At 39.2% G+C, this 18,826-nt stretch overlaps 1 protein-coding gene across 1 annotated transcript in view; it reads right to left on the bottom strand.

The window, feature by feature from the left end:
- Positions 1 to 8,394, bottom strand: part of ep300a (E1A binding protein p300 a) — a 105,793-nt gene extending 97,399 nt beyond the window's left edge. Inside the window, exon 1 of the mRNA XM_061967358.2 lies at positions 8,141 to 8,394. The gene's annotated coding sequence lies outside the window, so the exon portion shown is untranslated. The remainder of the gene's footprint in view (positions 1 to 8,140) is intronic.
- Positions 8,395 to 18,826: the final 10,432 nt, after the last annotated feature.

Consider the following 18,826-nt stretch of genomic DNA (forward strand, 5'->3'; position numbering starts at 1 on the left):
TCATATACAGGTATGTATATAATATATTAATATAATATGTACTTGTACACATATATATATATGCATAGGCTGTACATATGTGTGTGTGTATATATATTGTTACTTTGAATACAGTCGGCTTTTGGCCCTTGGCCAATTTTTTTTTAAGAATTGTAAAAACATATTAAACATCAAAAAAATAAATTAAATATTTGAACTCACAATATGCAGCATGCATCAGCAGCCATAAGCCAGTGGTGCCGGTTAGTTGGTAGATTTGACTGGAAGTGGCGAACAATCCCTCTCACTGGCTGGGACAGGTTAGCCAGCTCAGGGGTCGGCCGAGATCTAGCTTCTCTTGTAATGTCCTTCTTGAAACGGCCTTGCAAGTACATATTTGCAACCTAATCAAGGTTTTGCTCTCCTTTGGCTATTGTGGGTTAAAAAAGCGAGTAGATATCAGATTTCTCTGTTAGCCAAGTGTGGCTGTCTTGATTTGCATAGCACTTCCTGCTTTCGCAACTCACAACTTGTGATTAAATACTCACAGCAGCAGTCTGTCACAGCAATCACACGTCACAGCAAACATGAATTCATTAATATATTAATATATTAATGAATATCAATATGGTCCGCTCATCTTTCTCATCCATTCTCTTTCGTTCCTTTGTTTTGTAATCCAAATATTTATTTTATTTGTGTATTGTTGCATTTAAAGTGAACATAATGTTGATAATAGAAGTAATTATTGTTATTATCCATATTGTTATTTCTATATTATTATTGTTTCATTTGTAGTGCAATAATGTTCATTGTCATTACTGTGTTATTACTGTCTAGTTCAATAATTTGTTTTTCCTTATCATTCCAGGTATCATATTTGTATATATAGTATTTGCTGATGTAGTTCTGCTTTTTTTGTGGGTTTTTTTTTTTTTTTTTTTTTTTGGTTAGTCTCTCTCGTTCTTGTCCACCTCTTGTCCCCACATTATCCCCCTCTGTCTCCTTTTTTTCCCTTCTTTCTATTCTCCCCTGCTCCGGTCTACCTGCACCAAACACTAAATACATACAAACATAAATAAAGTCAAATACTGTACAAATAAGGCAACAACAGAAATGTCCCACACTTCTCTTTTGTAAAGTACATCGGTACAGCAGATATGAACATCTACAGTACATCAACAATATGATTTGCTTGAGTGCTTGGACAGGACAGACTTTTAAAAAAAGAAAAAAAAGAATAAAATGTAAAAAAAGAATAAATAATTACTGACTGCATCTGAAGTAAACAAGCTACAGCAACATCTTAGTCATACAAATCACATTGCGAAAAAAAGAGAGTACGGTACTTAAAGGGGTGCCTTGAGGAGCGCCTCAGCTGTGTAAATCACAAGTTTGGACCCCAGTGATGTATGTTTGCTAGCAAAGTGTCAATGCAAGGATCTGCCAATGTGTTTACAGTGGTCCAAGTTACTCTTACAACAGTAGCACGTTAGGGTTTTTAGGAAGTTACAGCAAAAATATTTGTCTCCCAAACTATGAACTCAACCAGAGACCGTGTATGTTCCTGAGTGTCATACTTTGTATCAGATACTGAAGGCAGTGCCTTATGTTTTCCAACTTCACGAAAGACAGAGCACCTCTTATCCACTAGGTGAGGGACTGATTTGAATTGATGTGACAGCTGAAAGTGAAAGAAACACAGAGTTCCAAAACAGGGCAGGGTAGGTCCAAAAGGGTAAGGTCAGCTATCCATTGATGAAGACTATTACAAGTTGGATCCAATCCAGGGAAAATGTGAGCCAGTTTGCCAGTGGACTGTGTTTTACTTTGCATTTGCATGACTGTGTGTCTCGCACCAATTGAAGAGGAGTGGACCCGTTTCAAACTGACTGCCAGTGTCTTCATATAAGTGTATATCCATGTTGAGTGCCGAAGACCATGTTGCATGTAAATAACGAGTCACAGAGCGGCATGAACTACCGAATTTCTAAAAGCCCATTTTAAAGAATGAGCCTGGCCCTCCGAAGATACAGTGGTACTTCAACTTAAGAGTGCCTCAACTTAAGAGTTTGAGGTTGAGATAAGAGATGTCTCTTGGCTAATTGTTATGCATTAAGTTGCAAGCAAAATTTTGAATTATAAGCAACCCCGCCATTAGTTGGTGTGGAACATTTCACATTAAACCCTGTAAGATCCATCCAAAAAGTCTACAGATCAACATAACTTTGTTTTCCAACCATGGGAAGGAAAAAAGTGGGTGTAAAGTACAATGCTGAGAAGAAAAAGTGGATTCATTGAATTAGAAAAATAAATAATCAAAAACATGACGGAGCGTCTCGACAACTCGGCTAAGCAATTCAAGTGTGTCATTGCTCGTCTGCACCATACTGAAGCAGAAAGAGTTTTACTCTCACCAAGAATGTTAAAATAATATCCAAAGGGCGGACATTTATCTATGAAAATAATGAAAAGCTGCTGATGGTGTGTTTGACGGAGAAGCAGCTGAAAGGAGAGGCCGCAGAAGTCTACTCTTAAGGTAAATACTGTATATTATTACTACATTATTTCATACCTGGGGTGGCCAGGCATCAATTAAATTGATTGCAATTAGTTTTAATGGGAGACGTTGATTTGAGGTACACGTGTTTTGAGTTAAAAGCTCCGTCACAGAGCCAAATAAGCTCGTAAGTTTTTTTTGTTGGTTTTTTTTGTTTTTTTTTTTTAAATATCATCATTTAAAGATGTTGGTACGTGAAAGGGTCCCCCAAATAAGCTAGAATAAGCTTTTGACAGGGGGTCCAGAGGATAGTATATACATGAAATGATAGAACATGGTAGCAAGTACAACAAAACAACAAAAAACTAAACAAAAAACAACGCTATATGATTAACACAAGATAATAGTACTAAAGCAAGCATACACATACATATATACATTCATTCAACCATGCAAAACCCAACAGTAGTCTACCCCACATGAGGCATTAAATATAGGTGGTTAATAGATAAGTTTTTAGTTTATTTTTGGAGAATGGATACAGCATCTTGAGGCTCTCATTAAGCCGGTTCCAAATATTTGGTCCCCTGCATACAACACTTCGAGCGGTACAATCCAGTAAACGATGTTTCCCTGATATCAAATCTAAGTTACGAGTGTTGTGGGCATGCTGGGGATGGTAGATAGGAACCAAGCTACAGAGCCTTAAATTCAGCCTGTAAATGACTTGATAGGTTAAACAAGCATTTTGATAAATATTGAACTCTGTCAGTCTTAAGAGATGATAATTATGGAATAGATGTCGAGTGGGGGCATTAAACTTGGACCATGACAGGGCCCGTATAATTTTCTTTTGCATGGATTCTAATTTGTGGAGGTAGGTTGGGAAGGTGTTACACCAGATGACATTACAGTAGTTTAGATGTGGTTCAAAGAGAGTTTTATATAGTGTGAGTAGAGCATAAAGAGGAAGATAATGACAAAGGTGAAAGAACAGGCCAACATATTTGGATAATTTGTTTAACAGATGGCTAATGTGACATTTGAAATTGAGGTATTCGTCAATGATGACCCCCAGGAATTTTGTGGAGTACACTCTCTGTATTTCCTGCCCATTGATGTTGATATGGCAGTGCTCAGTATTTGTCCAGTTTTTATTAGAACGAAATAGAATAACATTTGTTTTATTTACATTAAGTGAGAGCTTATTGCATTTGAACCAGGAATCTACTTTCACAAGCTCTGAGTTGACAGTTACTTGTAGATCGTGTAGGCTCCTGTGTGAGGTAAACAAATTTGTATCGTCAGCAAAAATTATTTTATGAAAAGTTTCGGAGGAGTTTACAAAATCATTTATGTATAGGATAAAAAGGAGAGGCCCCAAGATGGATCCCTGGGGAACCCCATAATTTATGGTCATACAGGGTGAATTGTGATCATTGACGCATACACATTGCTGCCTTCCGTATAGGTAAGAGCGGAACCAATCGAGAGGTATCCCTCTGACACCATAGTGATATAGCTTATACAATAAGATCTCAAAGTCTATTGTGTCAAAGGCCTTGGATAGATCCAAAAAATGCCAATACCGCATTTTCCTTCTTCAATACAGTCATTGACCTTTTCCAAAAGGTCGAGTATAGCCATACAGGTGGTGCTTTTTTTTACAAAAACCATATTGGGAGGGGACAAGGATATTTAGTTTTTCCAGAAATCCATTCAGTCGGTTATAGACCACTTTGTCAAATATTTTTGAAAATGTTGGTAAAATTGAAATTGGCCTATAATTGTTGATATTATTTTTATCACCTGATTTAAAAATTGGGATTATTTTTGCCACTTTGGACATTTTGGGTACAATGCCAGCACTAAGTGACAGGTTTATACAGTGACAGAGAGGATTTATGATCACATTTGCTATGGCTTTCAAGATTTTGCTACATATCCCGTCCACTCCAGCTGTATGTGATGACTTTAGGTCCATAATGATCGTATAAAGCTCATTGATGTCGGTTGGCTGCATGAAAAAGGAGCTAGGGTAGCTGCCTGATAAAAATTCTTTAAAGGAATACCCTGGAGGTTGACCTATTTTACTGGATAGGTTTTCCCCAATAGAAGCAAAAAAGGTATTAAAACTATTGGCAAGATCAGCCCTATTTGACCCTGTATCCGGAACAACAGGGGCCTTATGTCCCTTGTTGAGAACAGTATTCAACACGTTCCATGTTCTCCTACAATCCCCCTGCGATGCTTGTAATAGTTCAGAATAATAGCTGCGCTTACTTTTCCTGATAATATGAGTTAATTTATTTCTATAATTTGTGTATTTTTCTTTGTTGACAGTAGTAGGGTTCGAAATATAACATTTGTAGAGTTTATTCTTTTGTCTGATGGACTTTAAGATCCCCCTTGTAATCCAGGGATTTTTTCTGAGGTATGATTTTTGATAGTTTTTTCAGGGATTGTTTCCTGAATAGCATCCTGAATCATTTTAATCAGATGTTCATATGCAGCATCAGGACAGGTGCAATCAAACAGAGAGTCCCATTTCCTGGCAAGCAGATTATTATTTAGGTGTAGTAGAGTTGTATTGTTGAGTATTTTGGTTTTACCTTTAGGAGGTGGGGAGGAGGGAGTTTTGCCAGAGTCAAAGAATAGTATAATGGGAAAGTGGTCTGTGATATCGGATTGCACCACCCCTGTCACGAGCTTTGTATTACGGATGTTAGTAATAATGTTATCGATTATTGTTTTTGAGGCATCTGTGACTCGAGTGAACCTATTGATGGTGGGGAAGAAGGAAGAAGAATGTAACGTGTTGATAAAGTTCAGTTTTGCTCCATCGTCCTTGGAAATATCAATATTAAAGTCACCAAGAAGGATGCAGTTTTTGTTTAGTTTATTTAGACTGAGTAATAGTTCATCCAATTTGGAAAGAAAAGTGTCAAGAGGTGAGTCAGGAGGACGATAGAGTACTCCAACAATTAACTTTTTTCCTTTGTTGTTGATCTCCATGAACAAGGATTCATAGAGATCATCTTCTAGGGTGATGTTACATACTTTGGCATGAAGATTGTTCTGGACATAGAGGCACACACCTCCACCTCTTCCACTGGGTCTATTTTTTACATGTAAATTGTATCCATCCAGTCTAAACAGATCAATATATGAGGAATCAGAAAGCCACGATTCACTACAGGCAATAAAGTTAAACATACAGCTCATATTGGAAAGTAGAGAGGCTAAATCAGTGTGATGTTTATTCAGGCTTCTAATATTCAAATGTAAAAAATGAGTAATTATAAAGATCATATAAGGACTTTAATTGCTCAGGGTCATAGACATTGCAGTTTATATTATTCTCAATACCAATGCAGTGCTGTAAATCTCCAACTGTGTCAAGGTCTTCAAAACCCATAAAATAATACAGGTAAAAGCCAGTAAATTAGAATATTTTGAAAAACTTGATTTATTTCAGTAATTGCATTCAAAAGGTGTAACTTGTACATTATATTTATTCATTGCACACAGACTGATGCATTCAAATGTTTATTTCATTTAATTTTGATGATTTGAAGTGGCAACAAATGAAAATCCAAAATTCCGTGTGTCACAAAATTAGAATATTACTTAAGGCTAATACAAAAAAGGGATTTTTAGAAATGTTGGCCAACTGAAAAGTATGAAAATGAAAAATATGAGCATGTACAATACTCAATACTTGGTTGGAGCTCCTTTTGCCTCAATTACTGCGTTAATGCGGCGTGGCATGGAGTCGATGAGTTTCTGGCACTGCTCAGGTGTTATGAGAGCCCAGGTTGCTCTGATAGTGGCCTTCAACTCTTCTGCGTTTTTGGGTCTGGCATTCTGCATCTTCCTTTTCACAATACCCCACAGATTTTCTATGGGGCTAAGGTCAGGGGAGTTGGCGGGCCAATTTAGAACAGAAATACCATGGTCCGTAAACCAGGCACGGGTAGATTTTGCGCTGTGTGCAGGCGCCAAGTCCTGTTGGAACTTGAAATCTCCATCTCCATAGAGCAGGACAGCAGCAGGAAGCATGAAGTGCTCTAAAACTTGCTGGTAGACGGCTGCGTTGACCCTGGATCTCAGGAAACAGAGTGGACCGACACCAGCAGATGACATGGCACCCCAAACCATCACCCAACCATGCAAATTTTGCATTTCCTTTGGAAATCGAGGTCCCAGAGTCTGGAGGAAGACAGGAGAGGCACAGGATCCATGTTGCCTGAAGTCTAGTGTAAAGTTTCCACCATCAGTGATGGTTTGGGGTGCCATGTCATCTGCTGGTGTCGGTCCACTCTGTTTCCTGAGATCCAGGGTCAACGCAGCCGTCTACCAGCAAGTTTTAGAGCACTTCATGCTTCCTGCTGCTGACCTGCTCTATGGAGATGGAGATTTCAAGTTCCAACAGGACTTGGCGCCTGCACACAGCGCAAAATCTACCCGTGCCTGGTTTACGGACCATGGTATTTCTGTTCTAAATTGGCCCGCCAACTCCCCTGACCTTAGCCCCATAGAAAATCTGTGGGGTATTGTGAAAAGGAAGATGCAGAATGCCAGACCCAAAAACGCAGAAGAGTTGAAGACCACTATCAGAGCAACCTGGGCTCTCATAACACCTGAGCAGTGCCAGAAACTCATCGACTCCATGCCACGCCGCATTAACGCAGTAATTGAGGCAAAAGGAGCTCCAACCAAGTATTGAGTATTGTACATGCTCATATTTTTCATTTTCATACTTTTCAGTTGGCCAACATTTCTAAAAATCCCTTTTTTGTATTAGCCTTAAGTAATATTCTAATTTTGTGACACATGGAATTTTGGATTTTCATTTGTTGCCACTTCAAATCATCAAAATTAAATGAAATAAACATTTGAATGCATCAGTCTGTGTGCAATGAATAAATATAATGTACAAGTTACACCTTTTGAATGCAATTACTGAAATAAATTAAGTTTTTCAAAATATTCTAATTTACTGGCTTTTACCTGTATATGAAAGTAGTCAGGTTTGCCTGCTGGGATGGCATTCAAATAGTAAATACTCATACATGGACACTCCCATTCACACACACTCGTACCATACATACTGGAAAAAGCTGCTTCCATTTAGCACAGGATCGCATCAATCCCCTTCAATGTATGAATATGACATGACATGCCGAGAAAATAAACATTCACGCACCTCCCCCAACCCGCCAACAACCCACCAAATGTCACGCGTAGTCACCCCGATGGGCGTATGAGTCCCACGAAAACGTAAAATGTCTTACCAAAAAGGAGAGGTCCCAACTAACAGTCAGGTTTTGGACCAGTTCCGAGGCACATCAGCGCCACCCCGCGGGGTAAAAATAAATTACGGCCAATACGAGACCAAAACAATAACAAGAATGTCACGTGTGTATCAGAGCCAGGTGTAGCCTGCGCTAATTTCACTTCAGAGAAAACCAAAACATCAACAAACGCTGTGAACAATATGAGGAACATCAACGCGTGGGATTGTACATATTGACTTTAAAGCGCAACGTTAAGGCGTGGGCTGGTAGATCAGTTAGGAGAGATGTATGTTAAATGTTAATGTTACTCTGCTCCGAGAAAGTTATGGTGTGTTAGCTGGCTAGCTAACGTTAGCCTTACCGTGTAGCAAGTCACGTTAGCCGTTTGCCGCCTCAGTAGCTGGCTCAACACCCAAGTTGCAGCTCGCAGCCCGGGTCGCGATGAATGCCTTAGCCCAGCCTTTCTCAAAGTGTGAGGCGCGCCCCACTGGTGGGGAATAGAGACATGACAGGTGGGGCGCGAGGAACGGGAGGAAATTTCACTTTAATTTTTTTTTTTTTTAATTATTATTGTTAAGATGTTTGAGCTTCGTGGAGTTCTTTGGGCGTGCACAAGAATGACACTTTCATCGAGTCTGTTCAACGTCCTCTCACACGAGGAGACTTTTATTATACTTCTTCGCTTGAACATAACACACCAGCACCAGAGCGCCCCAAGAGGGGAACATGCGCTATAACAGCCAACCTCTACATTAAAGCCACACAGAGTAAGAGCGCAGATCAATCTTAACACCCCCACTCGCTATTAGCTCACTGTGTTAAACCAATTTGTAAACATTATTTCAAGAACATCTTTCATGAAATGAATGAACTGCCTTCACACAAAGTTGCACAATAGCCCAGTGCCGGCCCAAGCCTCCATGGGGCCCTAAGCAAAATTTGATTTTGGGGCCCTCTATTTCTGCCAATAATATTGATTGATCATTCACACCTACTATAAACTCATTGCGGCTCTGGCAGTGTTGTTTACATGATCCTATTGTCAGCCTGGCATGTCTTTACAAATGACATGTCATTTATAAAGATATGGGGGTGGCCCAGTTAAGAACATAAATAATACCAATGAATGAACGAATGATGTCCAGAGTGCCACATATGGTTCCTAATCTTAAAATGTAGAAAACATTCAGCTACAAGAGTGGCCTGGGGTTGAACAGTCCAAGTGATAAAGCTTTGTATTTACAGTAAAAGTGTCATCTTGTCTCATCAGTCTTGTACTTATTAGTCTTTAATTACTAGTTTATATTTTTAGTTAATTGTTCATATTTAATGTTTACTTTGTACAAAGAGAGTGCAGTCTACTGAAGTTAAATTCCATGTGTGTTAAACATAACTGGACAATAAAGCTGATTCTGATTCACTTTATTATTTTTGGTAACAAAAACCTGAAACAGCAATGTGCAAAAATGTTGACCTAAAATTGTGTTTTTGTACAATAATATATCTTTGATCATTTAGAAATCATCAGTCAGACTCGTACATGCAAAAAATAAAAAATAATAATTTTTTGTTAATTGCTTTTGGGGGCCCCCTGGTGGCCGCGGGGCCCTAAGCCAGCGCTTAGTACGTTTATGCCTTGGGCCGGCCCTGCAATAGCCTGATGTGCTACGTCTGTCTGTTTCATTTGATGCCCAACTTGCATCACAGTAAACTGTCAGACCGAGTCTTTCAGTTACATTCTTCTTGAAGTTAAGTCCTTGTTCTGATGTACCTTTTAGGTATCTGAATACATGTTTCACTGTATTCCAATGTTCCATAGTAGGTTCATTAAAGTGTTGGGATAGTTTACTCACAACAAAGCTTATGTCAGGTCGAGTGCATGTTGATAAGTAAATTAAACTTCCCACTGCTTCTCTGTACTGTCTTGGTTGTTTCAACTTTTTAGCATTTTCTGCGTAATCAAGTTTTGGTTCACAAGGAGTTTCTCTTGGTTTACAATTTTCCATATCAAACCTTTGTAAAACCTTTTTCACATATCTCTCTTGTGACATTTTGACTAGTCCATTTGTTTGTGCAAAGTCTATTCCTAAGAAATGTTTTAGGATTCCCAAATCCTTCATTTTGAATCTCTGAGTTAACATTCTTTTTACATCCTGCATTGATTTTTCACTTGAAGCAGCTAAAATAAGGTCATCTACCCAAATAATAAGTATTACCTTTTGACCATATTTTTCTCTTGTGTACACACAATGATCTGCTTCATTTTGCACAAAGTCATTTTCACATAAATGGGTGTGTAACACTGTATTCCAGTTTCTGCCCGACTGTTTGAGTCCATACAATGATTTGTTCAGTTTACATACCAGTTTTTCACCAGTGTTAGAGTTTTTCTCGTATCCTTGTGGTTGTTCTAAATAGATTTCACAGTCTATGGGTGCGTGCAGATACGCGGTCTTCACGTCCATCTGATGTAAGATTAGGTCCTCCTGTGCCGCCTTCTGCATGAGAATTCTTACACTTAACATGTCAGCTGTCGGTGAAAACGTCTCTTCGTAATCAGTTCCTACTTTCTGGTCGTATCCTTTGGCAACAAATCTCGCCTTATATTTATTAGATCCATCTGTGTCTGTTTTGAGTGCATAAACCCACTTTGCTTTTAAAGCTCGCTTACCTGGTGGTAAGTCAGTCAACTGGAATGTGTCATTTTCCACTAGTGAGTTCATCTCCTCATCCATTGGCGTTTTTCCAGTGCATTGACTTGGATGATAACACGGCTTCCTGATAAGTTTCTGGAATGTCACAAACTGCTCGATAACAGAAATCAACGCATGTTTGTAATCTGTCCAATGAATCATCAGTCTCAAAATCTTGTAAATAAACTGGCTTTTGTTTTATCCTGAATGGATTCTTTCTGATTTCTGTTTCGGCATTTGCCGCTGACTGTTCCACATCTTTCTGCTCATTTAAATCCTCAGGTTTGTTTTCAGGTTGAACTCTGTCCTCATCCTTCTGGTCACTGTCACAGACTGCATTGTCTCTGTTTCCAATGTCATGTCCTGCGTATGGCTCCAAAGTTTGTGTCTCTCTCTCTACACTTGTTTTGGTTGCGAATCTCACCAATCTGATCTTTTGGACCTTTTCCATTTCTGGATAATATACAAGGAAGGCTGGGCTGATTTTATCATATCCTATGAAAATGCCCTGCTCACTTTTGGAGTCTAGTTTTCCTTTTTCTTGTTTGTAACTAAAGCATGTAGACCCAAACTTTTGCATTTGTGACACATTTGGTACTTTTCCTGTAAGTAACTCATATGCTGTTTTCTTTGTCCGTCTATTGTAACACCTGTTTCTAACATGAGCTGCTGTTTGAATGGCATAGTTCCACAAATAGTTTGGTAGTTTGCTTTCTATCAGTAAGCATCTAGCCATGTCAAACAGTGTTCGCCATTCTCTCTCTGCTGTGCCATTTTGGTGTGGCGAATAAGGCGCTGACGTCTCATGTCTTATTTTGTTCTTTGTTAGTAACATTTGGAACTCTCTGTTTGTAAACTCAGTGCCGTTGTCTGAACGTATACACTTCACATCTCCATAGGGTGCTACATCTGCTAAGAACTTTTCTGTTGCAGCTACTGCATCACTTTTTGACTTAAGAAAATATACTAATACAGCACCTGAATAGTCATCTGTGAAACATTGTGCGTATTTGTGTCCTTCTATGCTTTCAGTTTTCATTGGCCCTGCTAGGTCTGTATGGATTAACTCCAGGGGTTTATTTGCTTTAGCATCTAGCTCCCTATTTCTCGTTTGGGTAAACTTGCCTTTTGTACATATTTCACACATCTGATCTGGCTTAACAACATTTCCCTTAATTACCATACCTTTGACCACAGTTTGGAGTTTGATTACATCATCATAGTTGCAGTCAGGGCCGGCCCGTGGCATAGGCCGTATAGGCAAATGCTAAGGGCGCCGTCCATCAGGGGGCGCCACGCCAGTGCCACAAATGTTGGAGAAAAAAAAAAAAAGTTGATACTATTATTTCTAAATACAAAAAAATAATCCCACGTTAATTAAAATGCAAAGTAAAGCCTATTTAATAGAAATATTATTTGTTACAACAAACGGTTCCACCCCTTTATATATTAGCAGAGGTGGGTAGTAACGCGCTACATTTACTCCGTTACATCTACTTGAGTAACTTTTGGGATAAATTGTACTTCTAAGAGTAGTTTTAATGCAACTTACTTTTACTTTTACTTGAGTATATTTATAGAGAAGAAACGCTACTTTTACTCCGTTACTTTTATCTACATTCAGCTCGCTACTCGCTACTAATTTTTATCGATCTGTTAATGCACGCTTTGTTTGTTTTGGTCTGTCAGACAGACCTTCAAAGTGCCTGCCTTACTGGTGACGTTTCACTCCGTTCCACCAATAAAATGCAGTCACTAGTGACGTTTGACTCCGTTCCACCAATCAGATGCAGTCACTGGTGACGTTGGACCAATCAAACAGAGCCAGGCGGTCACATGACCTGACTTAAACAAGTTGAAAAACTTATTGGGGTGTTACCATTTAGTGGTCAATTGTACGGAATATGTACTGCACTGTGCAATCTACTAATACAAGTTTCAATCAATCAATCAAAAGTGTGAAGGAAAAAAGATAAAAATTATATTCTTGGATTATTTTTTTTACTATGCTTTCATTTTCTATACACACTGTAAATCACTTTGTGATTCTGTCTGTGAAATCCGCTATATAAATAAATGGAAATTACCGGTACTTATTTTTACTGTAGGCTTTATATTTCTCGGTACGAGCGAAAGTTTGACAGACATAGCAACAGTAACTAATGGGGGCGGGGCTAAGCGGAACAAACTTTCGCGCGGATGGGTAGCAGGCTAATGTGTGGAGCACAATTACACAAATATATACATTTGTGACTCGCACCTCAAAGGTCGTCGAGCCAGAGCCAGCGCCTGCAGAGAAACAAAAATGTGACGGGCACACACTGTGTCATTCACCGGGAAGCACTCGCGTCAAGGCAGCTCAGCCCCGAACTCAATGATGTTTTAACATGTTGTGAGCGCGGTAAATTTGATCAAAACACGACCACTGAAAGTGCGACTGTTCTCTGCACTGTGTGAGGAAATGGGAGCTGATCATACAGCCGTGCTGTTTCACAGTGAAGCAAGGTGGCTCTCCTGGGGGAAAGTGCTGTCACTTGCCCTGTCTTGCCAAATGCATAGCTCCTCCTTTTTTTTTGCAAAGATTGCAAAGTGGCACTTTTATTGTATTTATTATTGAACTTGATGCAAGTTATTTGATTTATTATTGAACTTGATGCAAGTTATAACACTTTTTTTGATTTATTATTGAACTTGATGCAAGTTATAACACTTTTGTTTTATTTATTATTGAACTTGATGCAAGTTATAACACCTTTTTTGATTTATTATTGAACTTGATGCAAGTTATTTGATTTATTATTGAACTTGATGCAAGTTATAACACTTTTATTTGATTTATTATTAAACTTGATGCAAGTTATAACACTTTTATTTGATTTATTATTGAACTTGATGCAAGTTATAACACTTTTTTTGATTTATTATTGAACGTGATGCAAGATACAACACTTTTTTTGATTTATTATTGAACTTGATGCAAGTTATAACACTTTTATTTGATTTATTATTGAACTTGATGCAAGTTATATCACTTTTTTTGATTTATTATTGAACGTGATGCAAGTTATAACACTTTTTTTGATTTATTATTGAACTTGATGCAAGTTATAACACTTTTGTTTTATTTATTATTGAACTTGATGGAAGTTATTTTATTTATTATTGAACTTGATGCAAGTTATAACACTTTTGTTTTATTTATTATTGAACTTGATGCAAGTTATAACACTTTTTTTGATTTATTATTGAACTTGATGCAAGTCATTTGATTTATTATTGAACTTGATGCAAGTTATAACACTTTTTTTGATTTATTATTGAACTTGATGCAAGTTATAACACTTTTTTTGATTTATTATTGAACTTGATGCAAGTTATATCACTTTTTTTGATTTATTATTGAACGTGATGCAAGTTATAACACTTTTTTTGATTTATTATTGAACTTGATGCAAGTTATAACACTTTTGTTTTATTTATTATTGAACTTGATGGAAGTTATTTTATTTATTATTGAACTTGATGCAAGTTGTACCACAGCTGCACAGTTATTTTATTTATCATTGAACTTGATGTTATTTTATGTTATTGAGTTGGAATGTATACAACTTGATGTTCAATAAATTTGAAAATGTTAAAGCTTGGCATTAGCGCTCTGTTGGGGCGATGGGGGCAGGTGAGGCTTGAAAACTCCCCCTTGTCCAAAGTGGGGGATGACAAAAAAAGTTTGAGAACCACTGCCTTAGCCTCATCGACCGAGGAGAGGGATCTCCTGCCTGTCTCCACCATGATGGAAAGTTTGGCTGGGTAACGCAGGGCAGGTCTGAGACCTAACTTGAAGAGCTTCGACATGACATCGCTGTATTCCTTTCGCTGATCGACAAATTCGGGTGGATAATCCTCAAAGACCAAGATAGAGTGACCACGGAACTTCAGCTTTCCTCTCTTGGACCGGGCTTCCCGGATAATCGCGTCCTTTTCCTGGAACCTGAGGAGCTTGATGATAACCGGTCTCGGTCGCTGGCTTGCTGGAGGTTTGGGGGCGAGGGACCTGTGGGCGCGCTCGCATTCGGGTGGGGAGTCCAGGATGTCGCTGAAGACTTCCACCAGCATGTTGGAGAAGAAAGCAGTAGGTTGTGGACCCTCAATGGATTCAGGTAAGCCAATTATTCTGATATTATTGCGGCGGCTGCGGGACTCAAGGTCTAAAACTTTGACTGCCAGTTTGGTATTTTTGTCTGCTAGTGCTGTAATGGATGTTTCCAGAGTTCGCACGCGGCTTTCCATGTCATTAGCCGTAATCTCAAGATTTAGAAGTTTGGCAGAATTTGCAGATACTGTGGCTTGTACTTCGTCCAGTTTGCTCTCTATAGCTGCGAGCGAAGTTTTGAAGTCTTTGGATAGAGATTCCCGATGGGACTCGAGCAAAGTGGTCAAAGACGCCATAGACAGTTCGGGTTCCGCATCAGTCTGATTTCCTCTGGTTTTCGGCATTTTTAGAGGAATCAGAAAATAAACATGTACAAACAGCAAACTTATTGGTTTAATGTGTTGTTAGGAGAGAGTTAGTATCGGCGGATTTAAAGTTAATTAGGCATGAAGGAGCAGACGCGACACACTCAGCCTAGCTGCTACCATGTGGCCGCCATCTTGCTTCCTTAGTTAAAGTACTACTGTACGATGCAAACAGAAAATATTCACAGCGCTTTACAATTTCCACATTTTGTTATGTACAGGGCCAGGCTGTAGTTATTCAAGGCTCTAACTTTATTCCACACTTTATTGAATTAATTGTATCACGTGATACAATTAATTCAATAAAGTGTGGAATAAAGTTAGAGCCTTGAATAACTACAGCCTGGCCCTGTACATAACAAATGTACATTCCCCATAAGGACAATGTAAAGTAGGTTTTTGATATTAAAAAAGAATAAAAAATCACCAAAGTGTTCACAGCCTTTGCTCACTACTTTTTAATTTACAATTACAGCCTCAATTTTTTGTTGACAATGACGTCACAAGCTCGATACATTTTTGGGAAGATTCACCCATTCCTCTTTGCAGCACCTCTTCAATTCAGGGGGGGACGACAGGGCAGAACATTTGAAGCAAATAAAAAAATGTTGGGGTGCTGCATGAACACACACACACGCACGCACGCACGCGCGCACGTAAACAGGTTTCCCTTCAGGGGACCTTTTATTTTGTCCCCATAACGTCAAAGGTCCCCTAAAGTGACTTTGTAAACAGAGCGACGTCCCCAATAAGTACACATTGCCAGAACACACACACACACACACACACACACATCCATCCATCCATCCATTTTCTACCGCTTATTCCCTTTGGGGTCGCGGGGGGCGCTGGAGCCTATCTCAGCTACAATCGGGCGGAAGGCGGGGTACACCCTGGACAAGTCGCCACCTCATCGCAGGGCCAACACAGATAGACAGACAACATTCACACTCACATTCACACACTAGGGTCAATTTAGTGTTGCCAATCAACTTATCCCCAGGTGCATGTCTTTGGAGGTGGGAGGAAGCCGGAGTACCCGGAGGGAACCCACACAGTCACGGGGAGAACATGCAAACTCCACACCGAAAGATCCCGAGCCCGAGATTGAACCCAAGACTACTCAGGACCTTCGTATTGTGAGGCAGATGCACTAACCCCTCTTCCACCGTGCTGCCCTATATATATATATATATACACATACATACATATATATATATATATTAGTGATGGGTTGATGAGGCGTCATGAAGCGTTTCCACACATTGCAAAACTGTATTGATACTGCGTCGATACTGTTTCACTAAATACTGACATCTGCTGGACATTAAAAATCCCTACAGGCAACCAATGGACCTACTCAACTGACACTGATTTTATGACCTAGTATATACAATAATATAAACCAAGTCATTGTATTTCAGTTAGGATTATTTCATATCTTCATTTAAATAAAAATATATTTTTATCTTTTTTAGATACAGTCAATAAAAAATGTGAACATGTATAATAACATGGAAATCTAAGAGAATGTGTTGTGAATGAGGATGCTTGTGGAATGGGATTTTTTTAAATTTATTTTTTACACATTTTTATTTAAAAAAAAACAGTTTTTCCAACGATTTCTTACATTGATTGATTGAGACTTTAGTAGGTTGTACAGTGAAGTACATATTCCGTACGATTGACCACGAAATGGTAACCCCCAAATAAGTTTTTCAACTTGTTTAAGTCGGGGTCCACTTAAATTGATTAATGATACAGATATATACTAACATCATAATACAGTCATCACACAAGTTAATCATCAGAGTATATACATTGAATTATTTACATTATTTATAATCCGGGGTGTGGGCTATAGAGGGGCGGGGGGGGGGGGGGGGGGGGGGGTAAGTTTGGTTGTTATCAACACTTCAGTCATCTCTTCTTAGTTATTATTTCTCCGGCTATAGAAAAGACCCGCTCACAGGGCACATTGGAGGCGGGAGTGCGACACAGTTCGCGTATCGGTCACATGACCAAAACAGCTCATGATTGGTCACGTGACTTTCTAAAAGCGGTACGCGCACCAACACAGGGTTTCGCTCTATGAGCTCGACGCATGCGCCGATGCATCGGTGTTGCCGGACCCATCACTAATATATATATATATATATATATATATATATATATATATATATATATATATATATATATATATATATGTATATGTATTAGAGATGCGCGGATAGGCAATTATTTCATCCGCAACCGCATCAGAAAGTCGTCAACCATCCGCAATCCACTTGATCTAACATTTGATCAGAACCGCATCCGCCCGCATCCGCCCGTTGTTATATATCTAATATAGACGATGCAAGGCATTAGTGAGGTTATAAAGCTTTTGCCTGTTCAAGAAAGGAGACTGATCCAATGCAGCACAGACATTCGTGTGCCACGCTGTCACGACCCAGACGCACACCAGTGCGCAATCATATGGGAGCCGCGCTGAGCGCACCTCCAAGCGCGTCTCGCTGCAGGCGACGGCCGGGTATATGGGCCCGACGCTCCAGCGCCATCCATTTTCAGGGCTAGTTGATTCGGCAGGTGGGTTGTTACACACTCCTTAGCGGGTTCCAACTTCCATGGCCACCGTCCTAGCTGCTGTCTATATCAACCAGGGTGATCCCCACCCCTTTCGTGAGCGCACTGCGCGCGGAGTGACCCCTGTTACGCGCCCCCGGCAACAGGGGTGGCGGGCAGGTAAGCTGCGCGGGCGGAGCGCACGTAGTGACCCCTGTTACGAGCCCCCGGCCACGGGGGTGGCGGGCAGGTAAGCTGCTTACCTGCTGCGCGTGACGCCGGCCGCGGCGAAGGCGGACGAGGCGGGGTGTCGGTGCGGTGGGCGCGGTGGTGACCCTGGACGTGTGTCGGGCCCTTCTCGCGGATCGCCTCAGCTACGGCTCCCGGTGGGGCCCTCTCGGGGGAAGGGGCCTCGGTCCCGGACCCCGGCGAGGCGTCCCTTCTCCGCTCCGTAAAAGTGTCCATCTCTTTTTTTTTTTTTCTTCTGTTGTGGCATATGCTGCAGGTGCCTGCTCGTTTTTCGTATGTGGGTAACAACATTTAACTATGTATATATATTTCCGAATTGGTTTAACTGCCACCCGCCTGAATCTATTTAAAATCTAATTTTTTTTTAACCACCCGACCCGACCCGCGGATAAAATCAAATTTTTTAAAATTTCATCCGCCCGAACTCCGGACTCCGCGGTTGCGCCCGCAAACCGCGCATCTCTAATATATATATATATATATATATATATATATATATATATATATATATATATATATATATATATATATATATATATATATATATATATATATATAGAAACTTTTATTAGTAGATTGCACAGTTCAGTACATATGCCGTACAATTGACCACTAAATGGTAACACCCGAATAAGTTTTTCAACTTGTTTAAGTCGGGGTCCACGTAATCAATTCATGGTAATATATATATATATATATATATATATATATATATATATATATATATATATATATATATATATATATATATATATATATATATATATATATATATATATATATATATATATATCCGTTTTCTACCGCTTGTCTCTTTTGGGGTCATATATATATATATATATATATATATATATATATATATATATATATATATATATATATATATATATATATATATATATATATATATATTTGTTGTTGATTTATTTTTTGTTTTGTTTCGTAAATATTTATGCCCCCAAAGCCCTCCTGTGTCCATTGATCATACTGAAGTTTGTAAACAATTAAACAATTTAAACAAAATA

Source organism: Nerophis lumbriciformis, linkage group LG11, assembly GCF_033978685.3.
Source record: "Nerophis lumbriciformis linkage group LG11, RoL_Nlum_v2.1, whole genome shotgun sequence".
Classification (NCBI taxonomy): domain Eukaryota; kingdom Metazoa; phylum Chordata; class Actinopteri; order Syngnathiformes; family Syngnathidae; genus Nerophis; species Nerophis lumbriciformis.